At 42.8% G+C, this 13262-nt stretch overlaps 1 protein-coding gene across 4 annotated transcripts in view; it reads right to left on the reverse strand.

The window, feature by feature from the left end:
* The window catches only part of kalrna (kalirin RhoGEF kinase a), a 210387-nt gene that overhangs the window by 186394 nt on the left and 10731 nt on the right, over nt 1-13262 (reverse strand). The gene's annotated exons all lie outside the window — the stretch shown is intronic.

Here is a 13262-nt window from a genome sequence, read left to right on the forward strand (position 1 = left end):
TCTTCCAGAACTGACTGTTTACTTGCTGCCTAATATGTCCCACCCCATGATAGAAGCCACTGTAACTAGATAATCAGTGTTACTGACTCCACATGTTATGGCTGATCTACATTTCCTAGGAACCCAACCAGCAGATTCAGATTTCCATGTTACATTTAACTCCCCTCTGTGTCTCTCACTGCTGACTTCTTCCTGAACAAATGTAGAGCTATAAGAACGAGACTCCAGGACCCCGGGAAAGTGCTCTATTATCGTAAAGGATCTGTTTATTAGGCTTACTCCATCATTAGGGTCACTACATCAGCCAGATGCTTAACCTTTTGATTACATTTACTGCAGGAAGTAACAAGACTACGACCTACTTCTCCCTCCTCATTTGAAGTAGAGCGGTTCTCTGTAAGGCTCTAAGATCACCTCCTGCAGCTCATTAAAAATCTCGCCTATGCACTTCCTGATTTTCTTCTGGAATAAGCAGGAGCTCTGACGCAGACGCGGGAGAGGAGGACCTGAACGCTGTGCAGCCGTTCAGCCTGAGGCTGAAGCCACTACTCAGCTCCTCATAGCAGAGCCCGATACACTCATTTCATCACAACATCAGAAGCCTGAGAGCTAACAAGTCTCGCACAACCTCCACCATCCTTTCTGCCTCTCTCTCTTTCTTTCTCCATCTCACATTTAATTTTCCCACAGCCTCTCTCTCTCTCGTTTATCTCTCTTTCTCATCTATCTATCTTTCCATACCTCTCTGCTCCTATTCTCTCTCTCTCTCCTTATTTCCTATTCCATACCTTCTCTCTCTCCCTGTCTTCTTCCCGTACTTTCTTTGTTTCTTTCCAACACCCATATTTCTGTCTTTCCTCCGGTTTCTTTCCCGTCCTCTGTCTATCTGTATCCTTCTTTCTCTCTGATCTATTTTTCTCCTTTCCTCTACCTACCCATTCTTCTACCCTCCCTCTAATATTTCTTTAATTCCTTCCAGTACCCTCCATCTAGCTGTCTATCCTTCTCTCCCCTCTTTTTCTCTTTATTTCTTTTCCCCAAACCTCTCCCTCTCTCTTCTGTTCCTTTCACCTTTTCCCATACTATCTCTCTCTATCTCTCTCTCATTCCATTTTTCCTGTCCAGTATTCTCAGTCTTTCTGTCTCTCTCGCCTCAATTTTTCTTTATTTTCTTTATTACTTTACTCACATCTTCTTGCTCTTCCATCTTTCTTTCTTTTTTTTCTTTCTTTTCCATACTCTCAGTTTACCTGTCTTTCTCTCTCCCTCTCCCTCTTTCAGTCATTTTCCCCACATCCTATCTGTCCACATCTCTCTTTCTTTCTCTCCTATCTGTCTTTATTTCTTACCCCATAACTCCTCTCTTCACACTTTCTCTCTCTTCCTTGTAGTCCTTTTCCTATACCCTCTTTCTCTCCCATATGCTCTCCCTCTCCCTCTGTCTCTCTCTCTCTCTCTTTGTCTCTCTCTCTCTGTCCTCACTGGCTTCAGGAGGTCACTCCAGTTGTTCTCTGGGTCCTCTGGCCTCTGGAGCACACTGGTTTAGCGTGTCTCTGCCAAATAGGCTAATTCCATCATCAGAGCCACTTGAAAGGAATAAATGGCATTAGCAGTCCTCGGGCCGTCAGTATAAATGAGCACACACTCACTGAGGCCTGGCAACAGCCTGCCTGACTCCCAATAACTCACATGCTCTCTGGAATATCGACTCGCCTCACACCATCAAAGAGCCCATGCATAATGCAACAAATATAATGGCTTCTCTGCATGGCCAGCACCATGCACAATGCACCAGTATAAATTATGCCCCAGGTCATTTTTAACCATTTTGGAACAGCTAGGCCATTTCACTGTGGTGCCACTCACCAGTTTAGACGCCTGCTAATCAGCTCTAACCACTAACACTTTTCCCCAAAAACGGTTGCAGGCATGGATCCTAACTTTGCAATTATGTCTATATTTAGGGTGGCGTAATCAGAATGCAGCACAACAAACCAGAAGGAGTTATGGGGCCCTCGGTGAAAGACTGATTGCTCTTCCTCCGCGAGCTGTAACGGGAGCTATTTTGGGTAGCATTCACCCAGAGTTCACATAGCAAACATTGCTGGATGATTGCTTTAAAGTGAGAAACGTAATCCATTGTTTCCATGCCCATAATAATGAACTTTTTCCTGCAATTAAACTAAATGACACACAGCTGACGTGAGCAGGCCGCATAAATCACTACAGCGCTAAGTTGTCTGTTAGAAACCACATGACACGGCGGAGCCAGACTACATGCAGGGGTAGTGCTGCAAACCATATGTGAGTTCGATTCGTGGACAGACACAGACAAAGAATTATCCCTAAAACCTACATCCAATAAAACTCTAACCCCCAAGGACAGCAAACCTTGTTGCTAAGTGCGGCATACCGTATGTAAAGATGAGCCATCGACATATATCTGGCTTCTTTTGCAAGCCAAGAGAAGTAATTCCATTAACCCCAAACCCGCCATCTCCCCTCCTCCCCTCCTTTCCCTTAATGCCCCAGTCAGGGCACTACTGCCTCAGCGCCAGGCGATGATGTCAGAGAGCAGGGCCTCCTGAAGGCTGACTCAGCTGGGGCCTGCTGGGTAGGGCGCTAGAACATGCAGCACAGGGGCAAGGACAAAGAACCCACCGCCTGCAAGGCACCCAGCAGAAGGTCCAGGCCGTAATAACAAACGTGGGCGATTTTGGGGCTGGAAGGGAGGTCTTTAGCAGATGACAGGGAACAAAAGCTTTTGCTTGCTGCTTCTTTTGTTCCTGGCTTGCCTTTCAGCAGACCACTCATTCCAGCTAATTGAATGCCATAAAATGAGTCATGCTTAGAGTAGGCAACCCCCCTCGCAGAGAGATGCCGTGCTCTGTCAGCTCTGCAAAAACGAAGCAAACGAATGTGGTTTGTGCAACTGTGAGTTCTGTTTTTTTCACAGCTTCGAACAGAAAACCACTACAGAGAATCTGTAGGAATAAATAAGTGAAATGAGTAAAAAAAGGACTGAAATGTGTTTCCTAACTTAGCCCTCATTGCTCTATTCAAATTAAAGCGAGTTCAAAGAAGCTGCAGAGCCCAGATGAGCGAAAACTCAGGTCGTCTCTAGATGGCTATGACTACGCAGTATCTGCTATTCCAGGCCAACTTTCTAAAAATACAGACACACATCTGGTGCTGACGTTTAGCACATTATTTTGCTCCTTTTAGAAGCACATGCAGCATCCAGCAGAGAGAGAGAGTGATTAATCCAGCCGAGCGAAGGCCCTTAAGGAAAACCTATTAAAACTGAACCAAGCTAATTGACTTCTACCAAGCTAACAGAGCATTAAACCTTACCTAAATTGCATTTTTGTGAACTACAATCCAAACACTCTTTTTCTCCCTCTATCGAACTACGCAGGAGTCTTTAGATAGCCTACGCGTTAATAAGTATGAAGACTGATAGCAGCATTAGCCATTTGTTTTAAGCCATTATCCGAAACAAGGCTATTAACATTTTTTTATCCAGCCCTAGGATGAAAAGATGAGATGAAAAGAGAAGAGAAGAGGAGAGGAGAGGTGATGAGCTTTTGTGGAAACGCAAGAAGCCATTCTGGAGTTTATTAAATCCTCTTCAATCCTCCTTTAAAACATTCTGTGCAGTAAGTCCTACATGATCGTAGACATTCGCAAAGGCCAGAGACCCATTAGCAAGACACAGTGTAGCTTGATCACTCTTGTTACCAGCACATAGTCCTTACTATATAGAGCCTAATCCTCGCTATAAGCCGGTATTAAATAGAATTACATTTCACTACCATTGCAGCATGTTGGTAACCTATATAATGTATATAGAATAATAGCAAATGCTGAGGAATTTTCACTAAGAATGAATGGCACATTAATGATACTAAGTCTTGTAATCTGTCAAAAGTAGTTGGAATATGGACAGCTATTGTAGAATAACATACGGTGGACTCCAAAGGTATGATGCAACACTGCAAATCTGAGTTTTTCTTTGTAATTTGGGCCCTAAAAAGGAAATCAACTACAGGCATTTTATAAAATGTGAAAAAAAGGACAAACAAAGGAAAGTTAAACCTTTAAAATGAAGCAAATTTGTTGTTCATAACTGACCGTTAGATTAGATTAGGTAGATTAAAAATCACTTTTAAACTGTACTGGCAATAAAGTCAGGGAAAATGTTGTATTGCATTGTAAAACAATCCAAAATTGAATTATTTTATTAGTATTCTCAGACCTTTTTTAGGTATTGACCTTGTTTACACCATGTACCCAGTGTGTTTACATTATGTAACTGGTGTGGACTGGCCACACCGGAGCTACCTACACATTTGCTAGAGGCCTACTTGGTCACCTTCATCTCCTCAAGCAGTAAATCAATTTTAATTTCTAAAATTCTGCTTAAATTCAATATCTCAGTCGATTTCAATTAGACCTACACGGCTACAATCCTGACACAGAGTTGATCCATTCAGTTTATCCACTGAATAAGTTGTTCACTGACATGCTATTTAGCCTAATCAATACATGTCGACAGTCAGTTGTCAATTAAGTCTAATGTTCGAACCATTTGAATAGACAATATTCCAAACAGCCTCTAGCCAAGACGACCACCCCCAAACGCTCAAGCTCTGCATGGTCCTATATTGCTTACTGGTGCTGCTATAATGGAGATCTCATTAAGCTGAACTCTCTCCCTTTAAGGCCATTAGCACACTCTTCTTTTTTTTTGCTTGTTTAATACAATCTGCAGATACGCTGTCTGCAGAATCTGTTTAGCCAGTTGTGGTTGGATGGCACGCAGTCTTTGCTTTGCATGCCCCGAGCCTGGGCCCACAATGACAGAGCAGCCCGGTCGGCATGGGAACTGGGCATAAGAAAATGAGCTTTAATTGCTAGTGACAGCTGTTTTTAAACACACCCTGAAAACGGGGGGCAAAATGCTTGGTCGCTTCAGCCACTGCTCAACTCATTACAAACCAATGGAGTTACCAAATCCTTTATTTCCTATCAGTTAAGGGAAAAGGAACAATTCAATTGCCTGCCAGCGTAACGGCGCGGCTGCAGTGGGACGCCATAGACCTAGACTCGAATGCGCCACTGGCCGGGATCCATCTGTGGTGAGGCAAATAGGATTGCTTTCTCCGTCGTCTCCGTACGGGCACGAGGAGAACGTTTTATGTCAGTGGTATTCAGTCCTTTTCAAATCGTTTCCAGTGTACTGTACACACACACACACTCCCGCCAAACCTCCTTAGCTGTCTCAGCTACGGCATGCAGTACCCACAAGACCCCAGCACTCCCTCTTCGAATTACACCAGACAAATCCAGAGAGCGAAACCTCAGCTCTTGCACTCCAGTCACATATTTGCAAATGTTAATACTCCTGAATGTTGACCCCAGCGCAAAGCTGCCTCTAGGCACAGAATGGAAAAAGGATCTGACACATGCATGTGTGTGCGCCTGTTTCCATGCACAATCTGTAATGGGTGTACATTATCATGTGTTTCAGACAGTGCAATTCAACAGTTAAAAAACGTATAATATGTTGCCCTTGGAGCTGCAAATTAAAACGAAATCAGTCCTCCCTTGAGATAACAGCAGTAATTTAACATCAGTTTGGCCTATAAATCCAGCCAGGCTGTCATAGAAGAGCATAATGGCTCACCCAATGCAGAGGAGTCAGCTCAGTCCATAGCCTAACACCATAGTCCTCCTGTTCAACACCACGCTCCACACAACTGACAGCAACACTTATTACATCACGCTGATGTATGCAGCACTGCCAAGTTCATAAACATGCCAGGGCTTTACAGTGTAAATTTCTTTTGCCAGTTTCCAGACAACTCCATTCACTTTCTGCCTTTGATACCACCGAACGCCTTATGAGTCTAAGAGGCCTTTGATTCACTACAGCAGTGGAGCACCAAGTCCTTCACTGAGACCCATACTACAGTTCCCTTTGATCCTTCTAACTGCATTGATTAGGCTACTTGAAGCAGGATCCCACACTTTCATCCTCTTGCACTTGCTGCATTGCACTTTTGCCTAGTTCTCTCCATCTCTTCTACTTCTCCATCCCTCTACCCCCTCCCCCTCCTTCATTATATCCATTGCTCTCGCTCTTTTCACTTTATAGACTCCTTCCCATTTCTGTAATGGAACAGTTAGTTTGTACTGGCAGTGAAGTTGTGTGCTTGCAGTGCCAGTGCTCCCGGTGCGTTCATTAACAGCTGTGCTCCACACAAGGCAAACAGCATATCTGCAAATGTCTCGCACAATGACTTTGAATTCTGGAATAACACCCTCAAATAGACACAGTTGCACATATGCACAGCTGCCTTAACCACGCAAGATTCCAGCACTTGGTTCTATAAGGCTAATTCGTAGTCACCGGAAAACTACACATGCAAAACTGGTCTCAGATCAGCAAGCCATTGTCATTTCCACCAACTACACCTGATGGCTCTGTAAAGGCCCTTGGCTCATCACAGGCAGATAAATGAGGCATAAATGTCTGCTATGTGCTGGAAACTGGCCCTCCAAGCTTACATCCATCAGCTCACCCCAATTCAGACACACTCATTATTTGGAGACCAGCTTCGTGCCATTATCTGTAAGAGGTATTTTCCTACTAAGCCAGCCGAAACCCCTTTTTTATGAATTCAATGAGTGGGTCTCACTTACTCTCTGTGTGACTGGATGAATTTTCCAGATGTTTCTAGTAAGCAGTAATATATGATTCTTACAGGTCCAGTGTACAAATCTTGGCAGTGTTGCGAAAGTAGTAGCCCATTGTAATCTCTGAAGGTATGTAACTATAGAAGGACAACATGAAGTGGGTAATACTGTTAAATATCCCATCTGATATGTATCACAGACTTCATGAATTCCTTGAGAGGACAGGACATATATAGCCCTCTATACACTCATACACCTTTGCTACCTGCCTACCCTCAGCTACAAGCAGGGATGTGAAAATATCAAAACATCTTGGCCGATGCTGATGCTGATACAAAAACTGGGATAAATTTGGGATGATGACGGGGCCTAGACAATCAACAGTTTAACTTGCTAACATTGTTCCCCTCTCATTGTTTGTCAAGATTACATTTTCAATATTATAACAGTAAATAATTCAGTTCTTTACATCTTAGCACATTCAGTTCTTTTTTTGTTGGATTCAGCCTATAGGCAAATAAATGATGCATAATTTAACCCAGATAGAGACTGTTTAAAATTGAAGCATTTTGCATTGACCATCTCTAATGGAATCAAAGATATTGGTTAATTAAATGTGTTCAGTCCAATACACATTGGGTGTGTGTGTGTTTTTCCTGCAACACTTAACACTAGACCTGTTATTGATATTGAAGTAGAAATGTAGGTACCATGACAGTCCTATTCTATTTCACCAATGATCCAGGTCCTCCAGTACGTTCATCAGACAGCTCTGCGGCACACTAATGCATTAATGTCCAATAAAACCACAGCTGAGCGAATCCTAAATGAGACGTAAACCCCTACACAGGAATAACAGTCAGAATTCTACAGGCACGGTTAAATCTGACCAAATCCAGGCTCACATAGTTTCTGAATGCACGTTTTTATCCTGTTCCCTAGGCTTTCTGAAACACAGACTGTTTACATGCTTTATGTGGTGTTGAGGAGTGCCAGAGGAATATCTGTCCACAGAACATGTTCGTAAAACACAACAGAAACCATCCACACTACCCACATGGGTGCATATACATATATAGACATATAGACACATTCACAAAACCCACCGCACTGAGGCTGGCGCACACACAGGCATTCACATTTTCCTTTAGGAAGCACGTATAAGGAGTACATATATGCATACACGCAAGCACACCACAATTCAGCTCAACTAATGATGACATCATTCCCCATCTCCCCTTTCCTCCATTTGATTCAATAAAAAAGCAATCAAGTTCCACGCTGTTAAAATCCTGTCTTCACTCTCCCTGCAAATGAAAGAATAGCTCAGTGGCCCTGGATCTACAAGGCCCCAGACATGCATCATTCAAAAGCAGAATGTTCCCTCATTAAAATACACACATACTATTTGGGGTTCCTGACAAAGGTCACATCATGAAGACCATGGCCTTCATAAAAATCATTTTTCTGACAGTCAATCCATGGGAGTCAAAAGCAGGAGCCAAAACAAGATATTTTATACATATTGGTGAACTATGCACATTATTTCATAACAACGACATGATCAAGATCTTGGAGATACACTATATGTTCAAATGTTTGAGGAACGGTCTTCCTACCATAAAGCAGAAGCCACCCGAACTCTAGTCCAAAACTCCCCACAACCCACGTCTTTTCCCAAATGGTCATAAGCGGAAGGCATGGTCTAAACTAGCAAAATGCTGGTTTTGGGAGGAATGTGTCATAACTCAGCCACATATGGGGATGCATAGCTACAGACCAGTTAGATCTGTGTTACAATTAGAATGGATCTGTGTTACAATTAGAACTGGCCTTTGGAGCAATGGAATAAAATTACCTGGTCCTTTTGTTTTACACTTGGCAATGTTTGGTACTTGGCCCATGTTTACCTGGGAAAGTGATGGACTGTGGGAAGAAGTCAAGCTCTGGTTTCATCAATCTGAAACGCACCACCTGTCTAAATATTGTTGCAGACCAGGTACACACCTTTATGGAAATGGTTGGTACAGTATTTCTCAATAGCAGTGGCCTCTTTCTGCAGCATAATACATCCTGCCACACCACAGATATTGTTCAGGAAAGGTTGAGGAACATCAAACGTCAAAGAGTTCAAGGTGTGGCCCTGGCCTCCAGATTTCCCAGATCTCAAACCAATTGACCATCTATGGGAAGTGATGGAAGAACAAATCCGATCTGTGGTGGCTCCACTTCACGACTTACAGGACTTGAAGGATCTGCTCCTAATGTTCTTGGTGGCAGATACCACAGGGCACTTCTGAGAGGCCTTGTAGACTACATCGATAGGTCAAAGCAGGTTTGGCAGCACATGGAGGATTATAGGAACTATTGGGACATGTATACTTTCAGCAGTGGTTGGTCTGGTTTAGAAAATTAAAATGTTCAAATAGAACTTTTTTTTTCAATGTCTGCCACGCCTGCCTTGTAAATAGTCCCCCCAAAATTAAACCTCGATAAAGAGAGAGACAGAGAGAGAGGGAGAGAGAGGGAGCGTACATCTCAAATAAGTGGTCTGTGTGGTCACGCCAGACAGAGTGCATGTCTGGCCGGCTAAAGGGTATGAGGGCTGATGTAAATCTGTCAGCATGCAGTACAGTTCCACGGGAAAAGCTCTTTGTAAGCACACAGAGGCATGTACACAAACACTTAGCTCAGGTGAAGAGTGATTAAAGAAGCTGTATTCTTGCTGAATAGGTGGGTAACACTGACTTATCTTTGCTGTTTCACTGATCATCACAACTGGTTTGTTAAGCAGCAGCAGCAAATGCAGCAAGAGTTTTGCTAACTCACAACATGCATGGATATGGGGAGGACTGAGCTTCTAAAAAGAGCGCTGAAGGGAAGGATGTATTTGTTTTGCTGTTGGGTTCAAATATAAGCAGCCGTTTTCCAGAATCGCATACAGCACCTTTAAAGCCCAGTTCACACTTAACACAGTGGAGTCTGGCCTGGTTTTCATCTGTTCAACCCCACACATGTGAGTGTATGATTAGAGACGAGACTGATATGAGATATTCTTGGGCCTTTTATGTTGAACAGTATAAATGAAACACAACACAAAGCACAAATGAAAAGTAACACTTTCTCTATATTATGCTCTTCAACTGTCTTCAGCTGGTCAAGCTGTTGAAGAGAGAGAGATAAGATAAGATAGTCCTTTATTAGTCCCGCAGTGGGGAAATTCCCAGTGTAACAGCAGAAAGGGATAGCAAGACACTCAGTTACAAAAATTTGGATAAATAATTTACACTATATACACAATATAAATAAGAATTAAAAGAGCAATAACAATACTATTTACAGCAAAAGACTCTTAATTGCACATGGGGGGGGGGGTATTGCACATAGTATTCCCTGAACATGAACATGTGTGTGTAGTTAAGTGTGTGTGTATGTGGTCCGCTGGGAGCAGTGCTGGTTGTGCAGTCTGACGGCAGCAGGAAGGAAGGACCTGCGATACCGCTCCTTCACACACTTGGGGTGAAGCAGCCTGTCGCTAAAGGAGCTGCCCAGTGCTGCCAGAGTCTCATGCATGGGGTGGGAGCTGTTCTCCAGCATGGATGCCAGCTTTGCTGTCATCCTTCTGTCTCCCACCACCTGCACTGGGTCTAAGAAGCACCCCAGGACAGAGCCGGCCCTCTTTATGAGTTTGTCCAGTCTCTTCTTATCTGCCGTCGAGATGCTACTGCCCCAGCAGACCACTCCATAAAAGATGGCAGATGCGACCACTGTGTCGAAGAACGTCCTCAGGAGTGCTCCCTGCACTCCAAAGGACCTCAATCTCCTCAGCAGGTAGAGTCTGCTCTAGCCTTTCTTGTAGAGTGCAGCAGTGTTGACTGACCAGTCCAGTTTGTTGTTTGTTGTTCAGAACTCGGCCAGGCTGCTTTCTTTTCTTTCAATAATCGAGAAAATGTGAATAGTCAGTCTAGGAAAGAACATGCTGAGTGTGGTACCATAGAAAAGGGCAAAAACATTCCTCAGCTGGAGGGATGGTTTAAACTAAATGAAAAATGCTGTTTGTCTCTGGTTTTAGCCAAAGTCATTAGAAGGATGCTGAGGGCACTCTGACTGATTACATACAAGTACGTACACACAGCCAACCTCCATGGACCATTACATCCACTCTCTCTCTCTCTTTCTCTCTCTCTCTCTCTCTCTCTCTCTCTCTCTCTCTCTCTCTGCATCCTCTGTCTTTCCACTGGTGAAATATTATGCTCTAAAAGCATTAGCCAAGCAGCTTTCTTTTAACAGTCCAGTCTAGCTTTTCAGCTTTTCCCTTTTTTGGCTTACCCCATGCTTTTTTCTCTCTCTCTGAATGTTGATGCAAAACCTGCTTGAGAATGTGTGCGTGTGTGTGTGTATTGACCAGGCCAGAGTTGATAGTGCTGAACGCAGCAGCACTTGCTCTGCAGGTCTTCACTTTCAGACGCCACATTTACACAAAGGCCTGAATCACCCATGTGGATGGGATGCTGATCAATATGAAGGCTGAATGTGAACGTAACGTCAAAAAATTCTTATGGATTGTGGTGTTCCAGCTAAGATGTACAGCTAGCGTGTTTTCTGTATACTATTCCACTTGTCTAATTAAAGAAACAGTGGTCAGGCTAGAAGGAGGCTAATGGAAATCTAAATTTGCTTCACTTGGAGATCAATATCTCCATAAATGAATTATCTATGTATATGTGATTGTGTGCAGAGGTTCTTCCTGTCCATCATTCTGCTTTCTCTTTCTCCAACGCCCTCCGCTGTGGCAGTACAGCAGGACAGTGAACCTGACTCAGTGAGCTGCAGATTAAATATGCATGACTCCTCTCTGGTTCCACCCATGTGTCCTTGGAGCTGCCTGAGCTGCTGCTGGCCTGGTGAGAGCCCTCCCCGACTGGACAAGGTTAGCCTGAAATGCCCCTTCTGGAGAAGAAAATAAACATGAAGATGAGAGCTGTACGCTTACAAGCAGAAATATTTCAGTACCAGTTTTCATTTCCGCCTATTATTAAGGCTATTACTCCCTTCGAGAGGCCTGCCAAAAAAAGAAGGTTGTCGTAGGTGTGTCTCCAGTTTTCATTAGCAGCAGCAGCAGCAGCAGGCTGATCCACCAAATCTGTGGGAAGTATCTAGGGGGGTTGATGTTATATGACCCACAAATATAGGGTTTCCATTCAAATCCTTCTCAAGTATTGCCAAGACACTTCAAGTGTGACACAATAAAAGCCTTCACATTCTGCTAATTATTAAAGTGGTCATTAGCACACATGTTTCTAAGCTAGTGAGAGTTTGTAAAATACAAAGTGGCAAGGCATAGTCAGAGTAGAGTAGACAGGACACATTTGTCCTGTGATTCCTATATGGTAGAGAATGCGATTGCAATAGAGAAAGAAGCCTGTTAAGATATAAGTTAATAGTTCCATTAAGATATATATAAGGGGATCCAGAGTATCCAAACTATTGTTCTAAGTGATGGTGATATAAACCAGACATCCAAAGCATTTGACCTCTGAAAGCCAACTCACAAGAACACACTGCCTGGTCTCTGTGACGTTGCTTTACAATAGTTTTGAGATATATGTTCATTGTCATTCCCTTTTTTCAGGTACATGCAGAGTGTTTTAACACATGAGTCCTGTCTTTCACATAAAAAACACTTTCAGTTTCATCAACATTGCATTGGCACTGTAACAAATCTCTAATTTTTTTGTTTCTGTTGGTTCATTCATCATGAAATTGTAATACAATGCAAAAAAATATCATATATTGATTACAGACTATATAGTCTATATAGTCTATAATCACTATAGTCATTAGGTTTTTCTACAATAGATCATTTTATATCATCCTAATCTCAATAACTGTACATCATAACATTTTAATTATACAGGCATTTTGAAAAATGAGTGGAATTCTTACTTTAGGCTTTAGTCATTTGTTGCATTTGGAATCACTCCCATTACAAAAATAACGCAGCATATAAAGTTTCGGTCATTTTGGAGTGTTTGAATTCTCAAAGATAAATCATTTTGTTGTTCCATGGCAATTCTCCAGTTGGTCCACTATTCAATTTAGCAAATTGCTATGTAGTGACTATCAAAGGCGTTAACGTGTAAACTATTCCAAACACAGAGATTGTTTTATTTCTAATGGACTGGGGCTCGGTCTCCCAAAAGCATCTTAGTCTGACAATTAAAATCATCTTACTTGGTAGAGAGAGTGTTCAGAGTGATGCTCGTTCTACCATTTAACTGGACATTTTTGTGCTATGATGCTTTTGGGAAGCCCAGCCCAAGAATGTAGATCACAAATGACAAAAACTGTCCAACTATGTATGGGCTACACTGTATTTATATTTGCACACTGCAGCACTGGTCTAACTCTCCATGCTTGACTGGAGTGCATACCTTTGCTATGTACGGCCCACTGCTCTGAGGCAATCATGTTATCGTCACACACCGCTATCAAGTGACAGAGTGTTTGAATGTTTAAGGCCGTAGCTGTGGACGATCCTCAAAATGAGCTTATTGCTT

This window comes from Salminus brasiliensis, chromosome 8 (genome assembly GCF_030463535.1).
Source record: "Salminus brasiliensis chromosome 8, fSalBra1.hap2, whole genome shotgun sequence".
NCBI classification, from domain to species: Eukaryota; Metazoa; Chordata; class Actinopteri; order Characiformes; family Bryconidae; genus Salminus; species Salminus brasiliensis.